Source organism: Schistocerca americana, chromosome X, assembly GCF_021461395.2.
Source record: "Schistocerca americana isolate TAMUIC-IGC-003095 chromosome X, iqSchAmer2.1, whole genome shotgun sequence".
Classification (NCBI taxonomy): domain Eukaryota; kingdom Metazoa; phylum Arthropoda; class Insecta; order Orthoptera; family Acrididae; genus Schistocerca; species Schistocerca americana.
In genome coordinates, this window is record NC_060130.1 from 829,391,201 (window position 1) to 829,414,887 (window position 23,687).

A 23,687-nucleotide genomic window follows, 5' to 3' on the forward strand; every position below is an offset into this window, starting at 1 on the left:
TATAGAATCCATAGTCACAGTACATAATTTTTTTTCTTTAAAAAGAAAAGGTTACATTACCTGTTTCTACAAACTACGTCGTCATTTTCACATGTAAAAACATCAGTTGGATAATATATAATGGGGATTATTACCATACATCTGACAAAAATTGCGAGAAATAATGATACCAGGCAACAGAGACAATGGTGGCACAATCATGTCACTACAAGATGTGCCTGTGCTTGCCCAAACGTTCGTTCCATGTTCTAGGGTAGAATAAATAAAAACTGCACCGTGGTGAAATTTTCCAAGAATTCCCGCATTGTGTGCTGATGTGTGTCAGTCCTACATGAAAGTACATTGTGTTTTGAGATTCTTTTTTTCGGGACATAGTAAAAATGTGTGCTGCATTCCGTATGGAAGCTTGCTGTGCCTGATACACTTACGAGTTACGAATTTATATCAGCCATACGATCGTTGTGTCACAGCAGGACACATTGAAGGAGATCTTGGCAAATTTCATCATGGTGTAGTTTTTATCTATTCTACATTAGGATGAGGAATGAACGTTTGAGCAAGAATAGGTACAACATGTAGTGACTTAGTTGTGCCACCATTGCCTCAGTTGCCTGGTGTCATTATTTCTCGTAATTTTGTCAAAAAATGGTTCAAATAGCTCTGAACTCTATGGGACTTAGTATCTCAGGTCATCAGTCCCCTAGAACTTAAAACTACGTAAACCTAACTAACGTAAGGACATCACACACATCCATGCCCGAGGCACGATTCGAACCTGCAACCGCAGCGGTCGCGCGGTTCCACTAATTTTGTCAGATATATGGTCTTAATTCCCATGATATATTCTCCAAATCATGTTTTTACATTTGAAAATGACGACGCAGTTCGTTGAAACCGATAATGTAACCCTTTCTTTTTAAAGAAAAAAGTTTGACGTGCTGTGACTATTGCTTTACTATTGTAGTGTCAAATAAACTTTTAAATTATATTTTAGTCACACTGCTTATGACAATCACGTCCGAATGTAGTATGTTAAAACTTATATCTCCACTTAAAAATGTTGGCCTCATGACGACATTGTTAGAGAACGTTCCATATACTCCTGCAGTTAGCGAACCCGGCCAGTATATCGTTCCTTAGTCAGGTAACACAATAGGAAACGTTTTCATTCAACTGAATGATGCATTGTAAAAACATTATCTAATAAAAAGGGCATAAGCCGCACTTACCTTGTATAAGTTTTTACACAACTACACATACGGTTCTTAGCCGAGAAAAAATTGTTGCATTATTTATTGAAAGTCGCTCATACAAGGGGCAGTCAAATGAAAACGAGAAAGATGGAAAAAATTGACCAGCATTAACGTTAAGAAATTGATTCCATTGTATGGCAACACGGTCATTGCTTTCATAGAAAATTGTCGGCGTTCACGTCTTCGTCCAAAGGAAATCGATGGCGACGAATGTCTTTCTTGAGGGCTCCGAACATATGGAAGTCGCATGGGGAGATAGTAAGCTATGCGCCGCCACTAAAAATGTTACGTCTCATGTACACAGAATGACTCTTTTCGCGCACGCCAACTGATGTGTGAAATGTGCAAAAGTCGTTCATGATCGAAACTGTAATAAAGTATAGGCCTATTTTTTTTAAATATTTAGAGATGCGCATAAAAGTTTGTGTTTGAGCTCATTTGCAAATTCTCTATAAATGACGATCTGCAGTACATTTGGGAGAAGTCGCTGTCTTACCTTTCAGTGCGAACTTATATGTCATGTAACATTTTCGCGATAGAAAATTCCTTCAGCTTTAATTCCAATATTACGTTTTTCTTCTATTAAACAACTATTATCCTCCATAAACAGCACAAGCTACAGGCTACTTTTTAGTTCCGGAATGAATTTATGCTCTCCAGCGGGTTGAACTTTGGTATGGAAATTCGTGGAAGATTAAAAATCCGTATCGAATCTAGACTTGAACCCAGGACTTCGTCCGCGAAAGGCAAAGATCCTGGGTTCGAGTCCTGGTCCGCCACACGATTTTAATCTTGCAGGAAGTTTCGGTTTTCAATATTTACCGCAATTTTTATTTGTACCATCGTTTGTCTGTTTGAACACAAAATCTTTATACTCCTCATATCTTCCCAGAAAATGAAAATCCATTTCGTCGTTACACCACACGAAACACACAGGAAGCATCGAATCTAATTAAGTGGAAAGGTGTGAATAAGAAGATGTATGGTGAACTATAATAAATCTGACAAATGTATTTCGCTGTAGAATAAATTACATGAAGGAGAGAGAGACGACGATTTTCGAAGATGCAGGCCAGCCAGACAATTCATTTAAGAACGTACTCACAACCTTTTCCTTAACACCACTGCTTATAAGCGCCGTAATTGAGCAGAGTGTGAAAAGCAGCTCGAATATAAGATTTGGTGTTGTTAAATGGAGCAGGAAAGGTCACTGGAAAACAGCTTATGTGCTTGTGGTTCAAGAACCTGTCAACTTAAGAAGGCGTCGACCAAAGAGCGTAAAGCGCTTAGACGAGGCAGCCGATTTATTTTCTGGGCCTACCCTCCAGGGAGCTTAGCGGCTTCGCCGCAGCACAAGACGCTCACCTGCCTAAAGGAACCATGCGGAGACCTGGTATTTATTACGATGGTAGTTAGCCGTTTGCGGGCAAGGCAGATCAACAGTAAGGAAACTACAATCCAATAAATTTAAAGCACTGATACCATCGATCTATCAGACTGTAAATAAATATCTTCCACTAAAAGCTCTGTTAGCTCCTTTGCCTCTTTTTTTCCAGCAAAACTCTCATGCAATAAATCCTTGATGACGATTTAAGAGATGTCAAGGCGGAAATTCAAACCTAAAACACCACAGTTCTCAAGAATGAAGTACGGAATGGGCCTCGAGAAAAGTGTGATCGTTATTTTAAGTGATTTAGTTCTATAACATGATGTAGTTCTCTTCATCAGCAGATTAATGAAACGGGTGGCTTTGTTATAATTTACTGCATTTTAACGTGTGATCTGATCGTTGGTAATAGCGACACGTTCTTCCGCCGATTTTCCTCGCGTTTGACAACCTACATGTCTGCAAAAAACTTATATTCCTTATTAATTTATTCTTGATAATGTCTGGTTAAGCTCCGTGGTTGTGGATTAAATACTTTGAACAAATACAGCAGCCAGAAACTTTTTGTGTACATTTACTTATGCGAATATACTTTCTAGGATTTTACTCATCTCTGATTGGCGTAAAATACTTACCCTTATCAGCCAGAACATTATGACCAGTGACCTACTATCGGCATAACCCCGTCTGGGCGACTGCAGCGTCACCTGGCGAGGAATGACTGGTAGTCAGACACACGTACGCTGTGTGTAGTATCAGTGAGCGTCCAGTCCGTGTGTTGAACAGGAAAGACGCTCGATCTGTCTGAGTTTGACTGAGGGCTGAGTGCGATGGCCCGGAGGCTCGGCACCATTGTCGGTGTTCGAAGAGTGCTGTGGTTTCTTCAACACACAGTGAAACCAATGTGAAAAGATGTACAGACGTTGTAGGATTGGGCGACCATTATTCATTAGAGATGTCGGACGCCGTAGGTTTGGCATCAGACTTTGTTACTGAGAAAAGGACAAATGTGTCTGAACACACAGTGCACCGAAAACTCCTAAAGGTGGGCCTCTGCAGCCGATGACCCATTCGTGAGCCAATGTTAACACCACGACATCGGCAACTACAACTGAAATGGGTACGTGACCATCGGCACTGGACTTCGGCTCAGTGGGAGAGCGTTACGTGGTCTGATGAATCCTTACTTTCTTCACAAAGCCCAGTGGGAGGGTGCGAATCGATCGTCTTCCAGGGGAAGACACCTGTACCAGGAAACGGAGACAAGCTGGTGCCAGCTCCATTATACACTGGGGAACGTGCACGTTGGCATCCGTGGATCCAATGGAGCTCGTGCAAGACAATATGACGGCCAAGGAGTATCGTACGGTGGTTGTAGACTACGTATACCCCTTTGTGACGATCATGTTTCCCTACGGCAGTGGCAATTTTCAGTAAGATAACGCATGACGTCACAAAGCCAGGAGTGTCATCGAGTGGTGCGAGGAACAAAGTGGCGAGTTCCAGTCGATGTGCTCCACCCCCCTCCCCCAACTCACCAGATATGAAGCCGATCGAACACTCCTGGGATGTGATGGAACGTGGCGTCAGAGGTCATCGCTCCCTCCCCGGAATTTACGGGTTTTATGCGACTTGTGTGTGTAGATGACGTGGCAACTCCATCCAGTGACCTACCAAAGGCCACATCGCTTCCACGCCACGACGCATAGCCGCTGTTATAAGTGCCAGAAGTGCACATACAGGCTATTAGGTAGGTGATCACAATGTTACCGCTGATGAGTGTACCGGGTGATCAAAAAGTCAGTATAAATTTGAAAACTGAATAAATCACAGAATAATGTAGATAGAGAGGTAAAAATTGACACACATGTTTGGAATTACATGGAGATTTATTAGAACCAAAAAAATACAAACGTTCAAAAAATGTCCGACAGATGGCACTTCATCTGATCAGAATAGCAATAATTAGCATAACAAAGTAAGACAAAGCAAAGATGTTGTTCTTTACAGGAAATGCTCAATATGTCCACCATCATTCCTCAACAATAAATGTAGTCGAGGAATAATGTTGTGAATAGCACTGTAAAGCATGTCCGGAGTTGTGGTGAGGCATTGGCGTCGGATGTTGTCTTTCAGCATCCCTAGAGATGTCGGTCGATCACGATACACTTGCGACTTCAGGTAACCCCAAAGCCAATAATCGCACGGAATGAGGTCTGGGGACCTGGGAGGCCAAGCATGACGAAAGTGACGGCTGACCACACGATCATTACCAAACGACGAGCGCAAGAGATCTTTCACGCGTCTAGAAATATGAGGTGTATTTTCGGTTCTAATAAAACCCCATGTCATTCCAAGCATGGGTGTCAATTTTTACCTCTCTATCTACATTATTGCATGGTTTATTAAGTTTTCAAATTCATACTGACTTTTCGATCACCCGGTATATCGTCATTAATGCAGTGTTTTAGTTTCTGTATTCTAAACGCTGGAGCTGCCTTGTTAAACCGATAACAACGTTGTATTAATGAAGATATAAATGTATTAGGTGTATTTAAGGTGGGTTAAAGGCCGAAATGCATCATTGCATAAATAAAACTGTGTGAAATGTGGCTGGTTGCTACATTGCCTCAAGTAATTATATTTTTAATGTAATATATTTTCAGTTATCTCCATGAGCATTGCTCGTTGATAGAGTTCCGGTATATCTACAACGAATTTCGACGATTGCAGCGTGTCAGTTACAGTCTCGCACACAGTCTTCTAGATCACGGACTTCCTCTGTCCGGAGGTGATGGAGGCTAAGCAGCGATGCTCCTGTTCCTCCTTTGACTGCTCTGTTGTCGTCAGTGTGGCCTCTCGATTGGATGGGCCTCTGGCTACTTCGCCAGTTTTAGACCGGCGAAGTAGGCGGATTGTCCAGACGGCATAATACGCGTATGAAGTCTGGATTCTGATCAGTGAATCGGTTCATTCCATCCACAGTGTAGCTCTTCTCGAGCTCCAGGAGTTGCTGGTATGCTAGCGTTTTCATGTTCAGTTCGTGGCTTCCTACTCGTTCCACCGCAGAACATCATTGCCTTTATTGCCCTCTGTCGGTGCCCCAAGTAAATATGGTAAATCTATATTGGGTCATTATTGACGCTATATGTTTTCCACAACTGTGTAGTGACAAACTACTGCGGGATGGGTTGCCGTGCTAGGAATTTTCTGCCACTACTTGCTTCTTTTTCCTCTGGCAACGGTTTTATGAAGTGAAAAATGCCAAGTTCCAGGCCCATCTTATAGTGCGCGACCCCCAATAACTGTCTGGATAAGTTGTATCCAAAGTAGGAGGAAGGTGAGGCCAAACCATCTTAAGAGGACCGTGTCTAATAACGAACGCACTTTCTTAGTCAGATTCTTTCCGGTGGATGACAGTTTTACTTTAGCTACGGAGGCGGAGCAGGAGCCCCTGTTGGGGGAGGATCATGTACACTTAATACACTACTAGCTATTAAAATTGCTACACCAAGAAGAAATGCAGATGAAAAACAGGTATTCATTGGACAAATATATTATACTAGAGCTCACATGTGATTACATTTTCACGCAGTTTGGGTGCATAGATCCTGAGAAATCAGTGCCCAGAACAAACACTTCTGGCCGTAATAACGGCCTTGATACGCTTGGGCATTGAGTCAAACAGAGCTTGGATGGCGTGTACAGGTACAGCTGCCCATGCAGCTTCAACACGATACCACAGTTCATCAAGTGTAGTGATTGGCGTATTGTGACGAGCCAGTTGATAGGCCTCCATTGACCAGACGTTTTCAATTGGTGAGAGATCTGGAGAATGTGCTGGCCAGGGCAGTAGTCGAACATTTTGTGTATCCAGAAAGGCCCGTACAGGACCTGCAACATGCCGTCGTGCATTATCCTGCTGAAATGTAGGGTTTCGCCGGGATCGAATAAAGGGTAGAGCCATGGGTCGTAACACATCTGAAATGTAACGTCCACTGTTCAAAGTGCCGTCAATGCGAACAAGAGGTGACCGAGTGTGTAACCAATGGCACCCCATGCCATCACGCCATCTGATACGCCAGTATGGCGATGACGAATACACGCTTCCAATGTGCGTTCACCGCGATGTCGCCAGACACGGATGCGACCATCATGATGCTGTAAACAGAACCTGGATTCATCCGAGAAAATGACGTTTTGCCATTCGTGCACCCAGGTTCGTCGTTGAGTAAACCATCGCAGCCGCTCCTGTCTGTGATGCAGCGTCAAGGGTAACCGCAGCCATGGTCTCCGAGCTGATAGTCCATGCTGCTGCAAACGTCGTCGAACTGTCCGTGCAGATGGTTGTTGTCTTGCAAACGTTCCCATCTGTTGACTCAGGGATCGAGACGTGGCTGCACGATCCGTTACAGCCATGCGGATAAGATGCCTGTCATCTCGACTGCTAGTGATACGAGGCTGTTGGGATGCAGCACGGCGATCCGTATAACCCTCCTGAACCCACCGATTCCATATTCTGCTAACAGTCATTGGATCTCGACCAACACGAGCAGCAATGTCGCGCTACGATAAACCACAATCGCAATAGGCTACAATAAACCTTTATCAAAGTCGAAAACGTGATGGTACGCATTTCTCCTCCTTACACGAGGCATCACAACAACGTTTGACCAGGCAACGCCGGTCAAGTGCTGTTTGTGTATGAGAAGTCGGTTGGAAAGTTTCCTCATGTCAGCACGTTGTAGGTGTCGCCACCGGCGCCAACCTTGTGTGAATGCTCTGTAAAGCTAAGCATTTGCGTATCACAGCATCTTCCTCCTGTCGGTTAAATTTCGCGTCTGTGGCACGTCATCTTCGTCGTGTAGCAATTTTAATGGCCAGTAGTATATATATAATTCGCAAGACACTTTATACTGTATAGTGGAAAGATCTTCGCAGCAGTATTAGCGCATTCTGTCAAATTTAATGCCCGTATTGAGAGAGTCTATGTGGTGCTTTAAACAGTGTCAATTTATTCTCATGTTCCCTACGGTATAAATGTGAAAGCAGCAGGTGAGTTGTCGCACAGTTTTCTTCGAATACAGATTATCTAAATTGATCCGAGACTGTTTCGGGACATCTCCGTCGTATTTCTTCAAAGGATTCAAATTTAAGTCCTCTAACGTTTTGTTACAATTTCATAAAAACTATACCGTCCTCTTACAATCCTCATTTCTCTCATACCTCCCTTAGAAACGTATTCTGTGTGATGCGCTCAAGAGGTACAGCACTATTCCTGTAATTGGATACTATCGGCTTCGTCCTCCTTTTATAGGTATTGTATTGTATTTACCTACACCTAAAGTGTACTGTCATTCATTAAGTGAAGTGTCAGGACTGGTTGTTTAACGGTGAAGCACGTGCCTGGAAACCGAAAGGTCGCGAAATCGAATTCCAGTCGGACCAAGGAAATTTCCATTTTTCCTTTAATTTTGAGCAAGACTCTCAGTGATTTGAAGAATCGCCAGGAATGACACATGGTTTGGATTAAACGTTAACTTGAGGGTAAGCTTCTCTGATTGAATAAGAGGGACACGCAAGTCGCCGAAGCGACGGCCAATTGAAAGACTTGCACTTAGCTATTCAGCAACTCGAAACTAAACCAAATGAAAAGTTGCCCAAGTTTCCCTGCATACGACTGTCCGATGGCGATATTTCTTCGCTGTACACAACAGCGTTGTCAGTAAACAAAGTTACAACGCTGCTGTTCTTATCAGAAAATTCGTTCATGTGCACTCAGAAAATGACAGAAAATATTTACAATTTCGATGTTGCTTGTGCTTTTGTTCAACATTCGAACACGGTCTCGATCGTATTAATTAATTATTCACGGAGTTAATAACATCTCTCCGAATGTAGTTTGTGTGATCGTATCGCGGTTAGTATTTCACGACGTACTACAGATGTTCACAGAAACTTCGCTTAAATCTGCAACTAAAGCTTGATAGGATATGGAAGAAATTAGTCATGTCTTTTGTAAGGGAAAAGCACCGGTATTTGCCCTGACTGAGAAACCGTAGAAACCTAAATATCTGTGGTCGGACGAGGAGTTGAACAATACTACCACTGAAAGCGAATCCATTTTCTTAAGCACTACGCCACATCACTGGGTGGAGTGAGAAGTACTTTATACTGAAGTCACAGTAGAGTCATACTATTGGTAGACTTGGTGATAAGTAATCCTTTTAAATGTTAAGTCATGCTGGGTCATGTGCAAAACGATGAATTTATCACCTGTTAACAAAGAACCGATTATCCGGAAATTTCACACAGATAAGAGATGGCTAGCTTCTGTTTTTGCAATAGAAATGAGTAAATAGTAGTGGTTGGTGACTGTTCAGCATCCGCGAAAGTTCTATGTGAAGTCTTAGTGCGATGCGTTGTAGCATCGCTGATGTTCTCAGAGTACATACTCGTACATGCATTATCACGTGACACCAGCACGACTGTCACAGAATTAGCGAGACGTGCGGTTGTCTGCAGAAAATGATCATCGCAATGCAATCACAAGGAAATGTAAGAAGACTTGAACGGTGTTCCCACTTGATGTACTAAATAACAGCCATTAAATGTACACACATAAAAAAATGTTTTACGTCACCCCGGTTTCTAGAACTCCTGAAGATAGACGTTGACTGTGGATATTATATCATAGACTCAGTCCCTTTGACAGTTCAGAGAGCCGACTGCTTTGGCCGAGCGGTTCTAGGGGCTTCAGCCCGGAACCGCGCTGCTGCAATGGTCGCAGGTTCGAATCCTGCTTCAGGCATGGATGTGTGTGATGTCCTTACGTTAGTCAGGTTTAAGTAGTTTCTAAGTCTAGGGGACTGATGACCTCAGATGTTAAGTCCCATAGTGCTTAGAGCCATTTGAACCATTTGAACTGTTCAAAGATGTCACTAAACCCACCCAAAAATGTAAACAACTATGCATGAGCAGCGCCTATTAGACTGAGTGGGTCCGATAGCCGATCAGTTCCAGTCATTCTACCAGGAAGGAGGTACACGGCTCGTGTTGTCTGTAGTTCAACCATGCCTAGACAGTCAATACCGCAGCTCGATCCCGTCCGCATTGTTACTTTGTGCCAGGAAGGGCTTTCAAAAAGAGAAGTGTCCACATAATGTAGAATACAAGTAGGTTTCCATTTGGATGGAGCCAGATGGAAACCTACTTGTTTTCTACGTTATGTGGATGATACGTTCGTGTTCTGGCCTCGTGGAACATGCTCCTAGACTTCCTTACACACCTGAACTCAATATATTCGAATATCAAATTCACTATTGAGACCGAAGCAGAAGGAAGATTACTATTCCTCGACGTCATGGTCAAAGGAAGAACGGATGGCACCCTGGGCCACGAGGTATACAGGAAGAAAACGCACACTGACCTATATTTGCAAGCGGATAGCTGCCACCACCCTGCGCAGAGGAATGGGGTGCTAAAAACACTGGTGCACAGGACGCGCACCATCTCTGACGCAGAAAATCTACCCCAAGAGCTGGAACACCTCAAAAATGTATTCCGGACAAACGGGTACTCAGAATGGCAGATCAGACGCGATCACCGCCCCACGTCTACAGTAGGGCGTGTGGAGGCGGAAGAAGTCACAGAGAAAGAGATAGCCACTGCCTATATACCGTATACTGGCGCACTATGGCGGAAAATAGGAGGAATGTTGAGGAAACACCGAGGAGGAACTGTCTTTTCCCCACCAAATAAAAAGCGAGCATTATTGGGAAGTGTCAAAGACGATCTCGGTTTGCGGAAGGCCGGCATATACCAGATTCCGCGTCAATGTGGGAAGACTTATATTGGACCGACAGTGCGCAGCATCGAAGATCGTTGCCGAGAACATCAGAGACACACTCGACTTGGGTACCCCAACAAGTTGGCACTGTTTGTCCGAAAATCACCAAATGGACTACCAACATACCAGGGTCTTGGCACAGACATCTAAATACCGGGACAGTGGCGTTAGAGAATCCATCGAAATTCGTACCAGGAACGGACTCATCAAACTTTATTGCGGCTACAACCTCAGCGGGGCATGGGAACCAGCATTGAGTCTAATTAAAAAGACGTACATCAAAGAAAACGAACGGGCGACTAGGCGGACGAGGCAGTTACACCGACGCCACCACAGACGCCGACGGCAGCGTCTCAGCGACCGCTGACGCGCGGGCGCGGACCGCGGAGAGAACGCCTCGCGAGGGGAGGGGATTTAATATGGCCGCCCGCCTCACGAACTCAGATCGTCAGCGCACCTGACAATGGCGACATGTCTCATCGCCAAAATATTGTGCCCATTGGATACTATGAAACGGCAGTACACCCGTGGACTGTTCGAGCAAGAAAAACGCCGGGAGAAACTGAAGAATCACAGGGAAAACACTAGTTACCAGAAGAAGAAGAAGAAGTTGTTACACAGGTCCCTGCTTCACTTCTGACAGTAATGTGTTCTGAGTTTCTCACGGTCGCAGAAGCAGCTTTCCCAACAATATTTTTTTAACGGTCAAGGTTCTCACTGGTGTTTATGCCAGTAGGATGTAACTTATTTCAATAGAGTCACAGGATTCTCACTAAAATGATAGGTCGTATGCTCTAATTAAATAATTGCTTATCAGCTATGGATTATGGATTACGATTATTTGGAATTCTTTAGCAAGTTTTCTTAAATCGACGCGTCAGTGATGACATCGAGTTGTCATTCATGTACATTACTTTCGTGTTTGTATTCCAAGAAAACACGTATATATATATAGGGTGAGTCAACTAACATTACCGCTGGATATATTTCGTAAACCACATACTGACGAATCGATTCCACAGACCGAACGTGAGGAGAGGGGCTAGTGTAACTGGTTAATACAAACCATAAAAAAGTGCACGGAAGTATGTTCTTTAACACAAACCTACATTTTTTTTAAATGGAACCCCGTTAGTTTTGTTAGCACATCTGAACATATAAACAAATACGTAATCAGTGCCGCTTGTTTCATTGTAAAATGTTAATTACATCCGGAGATATTGTAACCTAAAGTTGACGCTTGAGTACCACTCCTCCGCTGTTCGATCGTGTGTATCGGAGAGCACCGAATTACGTAGGGATCCAAAGGGAACGGTGATGGACCTTAGGTACAGAAGAGACTGGAACAGCACATTACGTCCACATGCTGACACCTTTTTATTGGTCTTTTTCACTGACGCACATGTACATTACCATGAGGGGTGAGGTACACGTACACACGTGGTTTCCGTTTTCAATTACGGAGTGGAATAGAGTGTGTCTCGACATGTCAGGCCAATAGATGTTCAATGTGGTGGCCACCATTTGCTGTACACAATTGCAATCTCTGGCGTAATGAATGTCGTACATGCCGCAGTACATCTGGTGTAATGTCGCCGCAGGCTGCCACAATACGTTGTTTCATATCCTCTGGGGTTGTAGGCACATCACGGTACACATTCTCCTTTAACGCACCCCACAGATAGAAGTCCAGAAGTGTAAGATCAGGAGAACGGGCTGGCCAATTTATGCGTCCTCCACCTCCTGTGAAACGCCCGTCGAACATCCTGTCAAAGGTCAGCCAAGTGTTAATTGTGGAATGTGCAGGTGCACCATCATGCTGATACCACATACGTCGACGCGTTTCCAGTGGGATTTTTTCGAGCAACGTTGGCAGATCATTCTGTAGAAACGCGATGTATGTTGCAGCTGTTTTGGCCCCTGCAATGAAGTGAGGACCAATGAGGTGGTCGCCAATGATTCCGCACCATACATTTACAGTCCACGGTCGCTGTCGCTCTATCTGTCTGAGCCAGCGAGGATTGTCCACGGACCAGTAATGCATGTTCCGTAGATTCACTGCCCCGTGGTTTGTGAAACCCGCTTCATCGGCAAACAGGTAGAAGTGCAACGCATTCTCTGTTAATACCCATTGACAGAATTGCACTCGATGATTAGAGTCATCACCATGTAATTGCTGATGTAGCGACACATGAAACGGGTGCAAGCGGTGACGATGCAGTATGCGCATGACACTACTTTGACTCAGTCCACCGGTTCTCGCAATGTCCCGTGTACTCATGTGTGGGTTTATGGCAACTGCAGCTAACACAACAACTGCACCCGCTTCTCCTGTGACGGGCCTGTTACGGACCTGTTTGCGTCCTACGACCATACCTGTTGCATACAGTTGGCGGTGGATGTTTTGCAATGTGCGGCACGTTGGATGCTCTCTGTCCGGGTACCGTTCTGCATGCACCCTTCAGGCTTCAGCTGCATTTCGTCGACACTCGCCATAGATGAGTATCATCTCCGCTTTTTCAGAGTTCGAATACACCATGGTCACAGTTCCTACAACACTACACTATCACAGATGTCTGGTAACACGGTGTACTACCGTTGGTCTGCGTGCGGAGACGAATGCAGAATAACAATAGTAGCAAGCGCTACATGCGGACACTGCAACAGCTCGACCAAACCACAACAGTGCACTACAGCCACACTCGTAAACACGGTCGTCATTGCAAACATGTGCCTGCAGACGCTGCTCGCCGACCGTGGCCCGTGTTTGTTACAACACGCAACTGAACGTCGGAGGTTTCAAGCGTCAACTTTAGGTTACAATGTCTCCGGATGTAATGAACATTTTACAATGCAACAAACGGCACTGATTACGTATTTGTTTATATGTTCAGATGTGCTAAAAAACTAACGTGGTTCCATTTTAAAAAACGTAGGTTTGTGTTGAAAAACATACTTCCGTGAATTTTTGTGTGGTTTGTATTACTAGCCCCTCTCCTCACGTTCGGTCTGTGGAATCGGTTCGTCAGTATTTGATGTGGTTTACGAAATATATCCAGCGGTAACGTTAGGTGACTCACCCGACTGGGTGTAGAATCATTGACGTACGAGGTCATGTTAAAAAGTAATGCCTCTGAAATTTCATGTGAAAATTATTTAAGATGCCGGCCTGTGTGACTGAGCGGTTCTAGGTGCTTCAATCTGGCACCGCGCGACCGCTACGGCCGCAGGTTCGAATCCTGCCTTGGGCATGGATGTGTGTGATGTCCTTAGGTTAATTATGTTGTAGTAGTTCTAAGTTCAAGGGGACTGATGACCTCAGATGTTAAGTCCCATAGTGCTCAGAGCCATTTGAACCATTATTTAAGGTGCACTATCCATGCTTAAAAATTCGTTGAGGTGTGTTAAAAGCTTCGATTCTGACATTATTAAAAATAGAAGTACTCAAGATTAAGTTTACTTGAACGTAATTAGAGACAAGGTAGAATACCGGGCATACCAAGTGAATAGGAAGGAATTGATCTCTTCCTTCTCAAAGCAACCACCTGGGGCTTTCACTTGAAAGGACTAAAGAAAATTATATAGACCCAGATCTGGATGGTGGAAGTGCTGTTTTTCGTAGTAGTTTTCACTCTTACTACCAGATGACATTAACTAAGACTTCAGAGTAGCATTAAACTCAGAAAACCGCCGAACCGTTACATTGAAACACCGCTAAACATGTTCGCTAAAGGTGTTGGCTAAGCGATTTCCGATTGTAATAGCTGCAGAGCAAACAGTCGGTTTCAAATGTCGTGTACACCGTGCTTGAGTCACGCGCTGAGAACCATGCATGCTGGTTGTAACACCTGAAATTCGCTGGCTGCGCTGCCACTACCATTAATCCGAAGATGTCCTATAAGTAAACGAAACAGGATAGCTATTGTGAAAATGATGTGGCAGCAAACTTTAGTGAAAACACTTTGGTTTTTCAGCTGTCGTGTGCTTATTATCTTCTTAGTACGTCGAGCCTTCATAGATTTTCCTAATTAGTGCGTCGTTCTTTTCCCCATACAAAACCAGTTGATTCATGGAGAATTTCTGGCAGAATATGAAATATAAGTCTTGGAACAACCTTTTGTTATTTACAGAAAGACTGATGGATTTTCCGCATTTTATAAGTTACCTACATTACCTATCAGAAGTAACACGTTTATTACGGCAGGTCGTTCAACTGTTTATTCATTTACCAAACTTCATAATATTTCTGGACTGGCCTGGGATAATATTTGACAATAAAAATTCATCTGATTTGTTTTGGGCTACTTTAAAGTATTCAAATCAAATGTTCAAATGCGTGTGAAATCTTATGAGACTTACGTGCTAAGGTCATCAGTCCCTAAGCTTACACGCTACTTAACCTGAATTATCCTAAGGACAAACACACACACATCCATGCCCGAGGGAGGACTCGAACCTCCTTCGGGACCAGCCGCACAGTCGATGACTGCAGCGCCTAAGACCGCTCGGCAAATCCCGCGTGGCTTTAAAGTTTTCAAAATGGTTCAAATAGCACTGATCACTATGGGACTTAACATCTGAGGTCATCAGTCCCCTAAAATTTAGAACTACTCAAACCTAACTAACCTAAGAACAGCACATACATCCATATCCGAGATAGGATTCGAACCTGCGACCGTAGCGGTCGCGCGGTTCCAGACTGAGACGCCTAGAAACGCTCGGTCACACTGGCCGGCGTTTAAAGTGTCTACATTTGTGTTAGGCAAGTCACCTGACGACTCGCACTGTGTTGATGCCAAGTGTTCTGAATGTGTAGCTTATCCCTAAGACTATTTCTTATAATTCTGAAGGGTTCATGTTACATAAAGGATGAGGTAGCCAACACATGCCACTACAAGTATATCAAGAATGAATAAATATATCGATATGCGGTTTTCGACGAATTATAATGGATAATATGGCGAATTTCCTGATGTTCGCCAGTAATTTTTGTCGTGTAAAGTCGCCGAATTATGCGGCCGAAATAGTTTTTTTTTTCTAATGAACTATATACTTTTTCTGTGGAATTTGAAACAAGCTTTTAAGAGAACTGAAAAGACATGTTACGCACTGGCCTTGATCAAATATTATAAAGTAACAGCCCTACAATCAGCTGTCCCCTCTGTTAAGAGAAGGGGTTCCACAAATGTCTGCCCTGATGTACCAAATGTAAGAAAGCACGTAACTGCGGTACGGTTCTTGTGTTTAGTATCACGACTGTCATAATAAATACTCAAAATGTTGATCTTGAGCATTGCTAAAGCTATAAAGTGATTCCGGAGAAACAATACCGCATGTTGTATTTCGCCTGGAGTTAACGGCAGCACAGCACCACGTTGTAAGGCATTTAATGCCTTCGGAAGTCGTCAGTGTTTCCTAATTGACATTTTGTTTTAATTTTCGGACAGCTAAAAGTATAGAAATGATAAGTTGGGTTTGTTTGTGTGTGTAGATCCATTTGCATTTCCTGAACAACCCTTCCAATGCTCCCCAAATGTTCCCTTAGTACACGTGCGGCTTCGGAAGGACATCCGCCGTGTTGGTAACACACTGGTTGTCGTATGTCCAGTGCGATTTAATCAAATAACTGCGGCAGAAGTATTTCTTTGGAACACGAGACTGTTGAATATATTTACATTCCCATCAATAAAACAGGGGCTAATGTTGAGAGTCTTTAAAAACATGCACTAAACGTAGTAGCGCTGTTTTTATCTACTTCTTTGAGATTTTCGATTGACAGTTAGTAAATATTTTGAAGATTGACTTACCTGTGATTTGTAAGCGATGCTTCTTCCTTAAACAAACGTTTGCATTAGTTATGCCATATCACTTTACACTTTTCCTACATAACATCTGGAGGATTGTAACTAATTTTGTAAGTCATGGCGTTGAAGCTGTAGATGTAGCGAAGTGTGGAGAGAATGAAATGCGCCGGAATGTAGTGTCTGCAGAACAATCTTTTGGTTGACCCCTCTCGTAATTCCAAGATGCCTCTTAGTAACAATTGCATCATGTGTTACTGCAGATAAAACGTTAGTTTCATTTCTCCCATCAGCTGCTCATCTGTTCTTTAGAATACTATATTCTCCAGACTTCCTTTTTTTAATAATGTTTCCAAAGATAGATCGTGAGTGTTTGGAATGATACTATTCAGTACACAACCGCACCGCTGGTCTAACTATTTGGTGACATTCGCTATAATTGATACACACTTTTTCGACTGCCATAATCACTGTGAATGTCCCAGCAACGTACGAGCAAGTTATCTAATTCTTACAACAGCAAAACACAAACTGATGGCTTCAGACGTGTAGACAATCACAAGAACTATACCGGAATTACGTGTTTGCTTACGTTTGGTGTAATAGGGCAGACGTTTGTGGAATCTCTTCTCCTGAAGGCGGGACAGTTGGTTATGGTGCTGTCATCTTGATACTATTTGATCAGTTCCCATGCTTACTACGTCGCTGAAGGTCTCTTAGGAGCTTGTTTCAAACACCACAGAAAAAGTACATACTTTCACTAGAAATGTCAGTGTCGCAATTCGGCGAATATAAAAGAGAAAAGTTACTTGTGAACGTCAGGGAATTCGCTACATTGTCCGCTACAACTTGGCGCACACTGCACGTCGATGTATTTACGAGGCCTGTTCAGAAAGTAAGCTCCGATTGATTGCCAAATTGAAACCACAGTGAACATCAGAAATGTTTTACTTGTAACAATTAGCTACACCTTTCAGCTACTTCTCTACGCAGTCGCCTTTCTGACTTAGACTTTTGTCATAGCGTTGTACCAACTTTTCAATAGCCTCATCATAGAAGGCAGCCGCCAGTGCTTTCCGCCAATTCTCCACGCTGGCCTACACCTCGTTGTCTGTGTCAAAATGTTGTCTTCAAAGACAGCGGTTCATGTGACCAGAGATGAAACTCAGGGGGAGACAATTGCGGACTGTATTGTGGGTAATCTCACATTTCCATTTGAAAACGATGCAGGAGCATCTTCATTGCCCCTGCAGAATGCGGCTGAGAATTGTCTTGAAGAAGAAACAGCACGACAGTTATGTAATGTTAGCTGCATAGCTTCAGGCGAAATTTCTCACCAGGCCCTCGTACTTGGCGGCAGACACTATTTTCTAGACATCTTTACGCACTCACTGCGAGCTCAGAAATGAGAAGAGCGACGTGATGCTAACTGGGGTTATACTAGAGACACTACCCAACACATCTGTGCAAAGCTTTATCGGATTTTCATAGTCGTTTCCATTTCGCGACCGATCGGAGCTTACTTTCTGAACGCCCCTCGTATTTATTTGGATGTATTTGGGTGGCCTGTCTTAGCTGTTTCACACCCTGTGTTTCGATTATTGAACATTTCCAGAAACGCTATTGTCCTTGACCAGGACTTCGTGAACCCTACAATATCAATACCAACTCGTTTTCTACAACGTGCACCACCAGGGGAGGGGGGGGGGGGAGGGGTGTACTTTGTGATCACCACAAATATACAAATTTATTTATTTGTTGTTAATTTTTATAGCCAAATTTCTTTTAATAATAAGGACTGATATATTTGTAGACTCGTGAACCTGAAACAATATTTACCACAATCTTAGGAATAGGATCTACCAACGCTTTTCCGGATTGTGTGCACGGGAAGGAAGGGTACTTTACGACCAGCATACAAAATTTGCAAAAGTTCAAATTTCGTTACCTGTCGTTGAGTTTTATCCACAACCTTCTTTTTAAAGATGTATAGATGTGTAAAAAGGGTCCTGAAGTTGAAAATATGAATTAGAAGTTTGTTGCGAAATGTCACATTCACTACTAAGACTTAAGTTTTGGGATTACGTTTTACCGAAAAATGCAAAGCAGTTACAGAATTTGGTATAGGAAATGATTGAAAGTAATAAATATTTTTTTAACTTTTGTAATATAAAATACACGTCTAGATTACAATATTTTCGAGAGATGGGCATCATGTACCCTCACTCCTTTAGCATGCGACGGTTAGTATCCGTTGTATTTCGACAGCATCTTTGAGTGCAATCTAATGTTCGTAGTATGACGATATCATTTTTCATTGGTTCATTAGTTTTCGAGAGTGGTGACTTACAATTTACCCATTTATATTACTTGACTATCTCTTCAATTTTCTTTTAATACCGCGTCAGTTTCTGTCTGTTGTGAAACGTTTACTTAACTGTTTATAAAAAGAGACATGGCTCTGGACAATATGTGGCTGCATTATGCGAAACTATCTGCCTAGGGTCTAATAGATCTAATTATTTCCCAGCAGTGTCTCCTGAATCTGAAACTAATTTCTAGCAGCGATAGGCGACCATCTTCGCACTCGTTTCCGTCAAGTGTTTCAGTGCAGACTAACTTCGTTATTCGTGTTCCTTTAATTGAAATGATATCTATTTGATTTTTCTCTTGGCCATCGAGCACCCACCTTCGAGATACTCGGCATGGATGATGTTACACAAAAAAAAAAAAAAAAAAAAAAGGTTCAAATGGCTCTGAGCACTATGGGACTTAACTTCTGAGGTCATCAGTCCCCTAGAACTTAGAACTACTTAAACCTAACTAACCTAAGGACATCACACACATCCACGCCCGAGGCAGGATTCCAGACTGCGACCGTAGAGGTCGCGCGATTCCACACTGCAGCGCCTAGAACCGCACGGCCACTCCGGCCGACGATGTTACAAAACTCCCATGTTATTTCTCTTTCCTTAATCAATAATCCAAAATATTTTTCAGCCGTGTGTAATTCTATATGAACTACATGTTTATTTGTGCCCCTTCTCGCTTAAAGTGTTTCCAAAAAATTTTCAATCTGTTCTGATGTTAGAGTACATATTTGAATAGTATGCAAACTAAATTGGTCGATTTTCAGTGTCCCAAACAGAATCCTGTTAATTATGGTTTAGTAGCCGAAAACTTCATCCATTATAATACTGTTATCTTTTGTTGTTGCTAATTTGACAGAGCACAGTTATACCAATTTATTAACTTTCCTTTTAGAGAAATGAAATACGTGCAAATTTTGAAATGAGTCTGAGAAGTGCCTGTGATTAAAAACTAATTACCAGGAGCCTTTCTGCTTTACTCGAGTACTGGAAATTATAGACACATTTTGGTCATATACTGGTATCATAGCTGTTTCCTATATTCATGCACATACACACGTGATTCCAGAGTTGCAGCGTCAACTGGAAGCCGTGTGTAGGATAGTGTGACACATTAATTTATAGCACTCTGCATGTTGTTCTCTCGGGTATCTATCTTTCTCTTGGAATTATTAGGTAGACCCTAAATTAGTATTTGTCACCCATGTAGGGTAAAGTTTCGTTAGTCGTACCACAGTGTAAGTCGTACTCCAGTAGTACCTGATCTCACGTTTTTGAGATGCGACCTCAAGTGGTTTACAATTGGCATAAACAGTCATGCTAGTAAGCAAACACAAGTGAGCGAACCGCTGGGTGTCGTGACAGAAAAATAATTAACAATCAAGTTTTTTTGACTGTGTTTATTACTTTGTCTCACTCATTTGTTAACAGATTCAGAAAAGAATATGACGACAAATAATTGTTTTATGTAACGTCTAGTTTCGTGGTTCTTTACCATTTATTTAAGCATAATCAAACCGTAGAAGATTTCAGGTTATGCCTGTGGTTCTGGTTTGAAATGTTAAAAGTCTCACTGACTAAGCTCTAGTTGTGGAGAATTTTTTTAACGTACCGATAGGCTTAGATGTTGATGGAAATTACGAACCAACTAAAAATTGCTTGTCTCAGCTGATAAATATAACGAAGAGAGCGTACAGTAGGTAGAAGCAGAAGGATATGGATGAAGCTATACTGAAACATCGGAATGTTGAAATTTGATCTAATGACGCTTATACCAAAACCTCCACAGCGTCTCTCATTTGATGGATTTACATTAAACATCAAAATTTGGGAGACCTTACGGTATGACAGCAGAGATGGAAGATGAATTATCAGAGCATATAATTAATTTAGCGTTCAGTTTCTTCGGAGTAACCATTACCGAATTAAGGAAACTTGCCTACCAACTTGCTGAGAGATTTCATCTACCGCATCGCTCTCATAAAGAAAAAAAGATAGCCGGTAAATAATGGTATTAGAAGTTTAATGAAAGATCATACAACTTTGTCCTTGCGACTTTCCGAAGCAAAATCGATGGCACGAAGGAAGGGCTTAATAAAGAACGTGTTAATGAGTTTTTTGATAAATATGTGGGAATAATACATGAACATAAGTTTACTGTTGGCAGAATTTACAACGTCGATCAAATCTCATTATCCACAGTTCACAAACAGTCTAAAGTAATTGTCTGAAAAGGCAAACAGCAAATGGAAGCGGAGAAAGGGGTCCTACAACGACATGTGTATGTGCAATGATTACAGCAGGCGAATTCCTGCTTCCCATGTTAATACTTCAACGCAGCAGAATGCATGATGTCGTAAGAACGGGAGTTTCACCAAACACAGCATTTGGAGCTCGAAAAATGGATGACATTAGAACTCTTTTTCCGATGGCTAGAAATTTTCACCATATGTACAGAAGTTTTACTGGATGGTCATACCACACACGCCAAAAATTCAAAGGCAGTTCAACTGCCTCATGATTATAGTACGATCATGCTATCATTTCCTTCTCACACGCATTATCGTCCGTAGTCACTGAACAGATTGTTCTTGAAACACTAAGTAACAACCACAATGAAGCGGCATCATCGCGGCTACTTTCAAATCCTGGCAGTGTCACAGAACAAGCTAACGTTGCAGAACTCCTGGGTAAAGATCAGTTTGTATGGACATAGCACTAAAACTTTTTTAAGGCAACAAGCTTGCGGCCATATGATAGAAATGTCGTCAAAGAAGAGGTCTTCGTAGCTACTACTGTACACATTGTTAATCACTCAGACTAATTGTCGGCAGAGGGAATTGAAGCAAAAACGTAAAAACATGGAAGGCCACTTAACATTGCAGGACAGCTAAATGATTAGTCTGGAGCTTCTACAATGTATCAACAATGTGGACCCGCAAGCAATATTACAATTGTTATCGAAATTAAAAGTCAACAGATAAAATCTCAGTTGAATATTTTACCTCCTATCCCATGTATTACGAAAGCTATCAAGAAAAATACGGAACGACCTGTACCAACATTGGAGCTAACATCGAGTCCTTACAGAAAAGAAATACAAGTCATACAAAAGGCAAATAAAATGGAAGAATCCTGTGCAAAACTTATAAAAAAGAAACAGATAGATGAAAACGTTAACAAGAATGAAAAACTAGAGGGCAGTCAACTGGTTATGTCAGCTGTGTAAAGAAGATCGAGAAGAAGACATTATTCTGTGTATGAAATATAAAGGTTGGGTACATGACCTACGTGCTGATGTGGAAACTAAAATTAAGAAATATTTCTGTGGTATCTATTATAAACCAACAGATTTTCGATATACCAGTTTGCCAGTTTAAGCAATTTGTTAAGACTTTATATTTAGCTTCCTACGTATAATTTCATTACTTATAATTATAGATGTGACGTTATGTTTATAATTTCTAACTGAGACGTTTTGTTACATTATTCCATGGATTTATTATATCGTTGCTGACTTCTTATCCTAAGTACTACTTAGCCTATAGGGGATACGAATTAGGAAACTAGGATACTTAATCGTACCGAAGGTACAGATTTGAAAATGGTTGAAAATTCATTTTGAAAAAAGATTTTTGTAATTGTGTGGAAGATAGTTGATAGTTTGAAAAACGAAGATTCATTGTAAGCAAAACAAACTGTGTTATTTAAATTACCCTACCAAATACAGTAATTCTCCCTTAAGCGATAGAATTTGAGCAACCTTGCTGTACATCTTTACCCTAAAACTGGAGAACGATTACTTCTTTGTGTGTGTGTCATTAACGATAAAACTGCTGTGCTACATGAATCTATTCTATGTGTGTTATCCTTTTCTCACATTGCCACATCAGCTGAATTCCTACTGATAACACCCGTCTGCTCCATATTTGTTGTTACGGCCCATTAGCATATTTTAACAGACTTACAAGGGAACCTCCCCATCGCACCCCCCTCAGATGTAGATATAAGTTGGCACAGGGATAGGCCTTGAAAAACTGAACACCGATCAATCGAGAAAACAGGAAGAAGTTGTGTGGAACTATGAAACAAATAAGCAAAATATACAAACTGAGTAGTCCATGCGCAAGGTAGGCAACATCAAGGAGAGTGTTAGCTTAAGAGCGCCGTGGTCCCGTGGTTAGCGTGAGCAGCACTCACACATAATCAACTTCGTTCTCCAAAATTCCAGGACATGTTCAGATTTGCTTGGACATATACAGAATTTGACGGTCTACGCACGGAAACATTTGAAAATGTAAAAAACACATGTTTTGACAGAGCACAGGGAAAACTGTGCGACTCTGAAACTGTTGCATTCATTTGATGCAGTTTATGTGACAAACTCTTATGTTTTCATCACTTTTTTGGAGTGATTATCACATCCACAAGAAAACCTAAATCGGGCAAGGTAGAAGAACCTTTTTACCCATTCGCCAAGTGTGCAAGTTAGGTGGGTCGACAACATATTCCTGTCATGTGACGCACATGCCGTCACCAGTGTCGTAAAGAATATATCAGACGTGTTTTCCTGTGGAGGAATCGGTTGACCTATGACCTTGCGATCAAATGTTTTCGGTTCCTATTGGAGACGCAAGTCCTTTCGTCTACTAATCGCACGGTTTTGCGGTGCGGTCGCAAAACACAGACACTAAACTTATTACAGTGAACGGAGACGTAAATGAATGAACGGACAGATGATAACTTTGCGAAAATAAAGAAAGTAAAATTTTCACTCGAGGGAGAACTCGAACCAAGGACCTTTCGTTCCGCAGTTGCTCACTCTCACCACGAGACCACGGCGCTCATCAGCTATCGTTGTCGTTTATGTTGCCTATCTTCCACATGGACTACTCAGTTTGTATATTTTGCTTATTTTTTCATAGTTCCACACAACTTCTTCCTGTTTTCTCGATTGATCTGTGTTCAGTTTTTCAAGGCCTATCCACTGTGTCAATTTATATTTAAATCTGAGGGGGGTGCGATGGG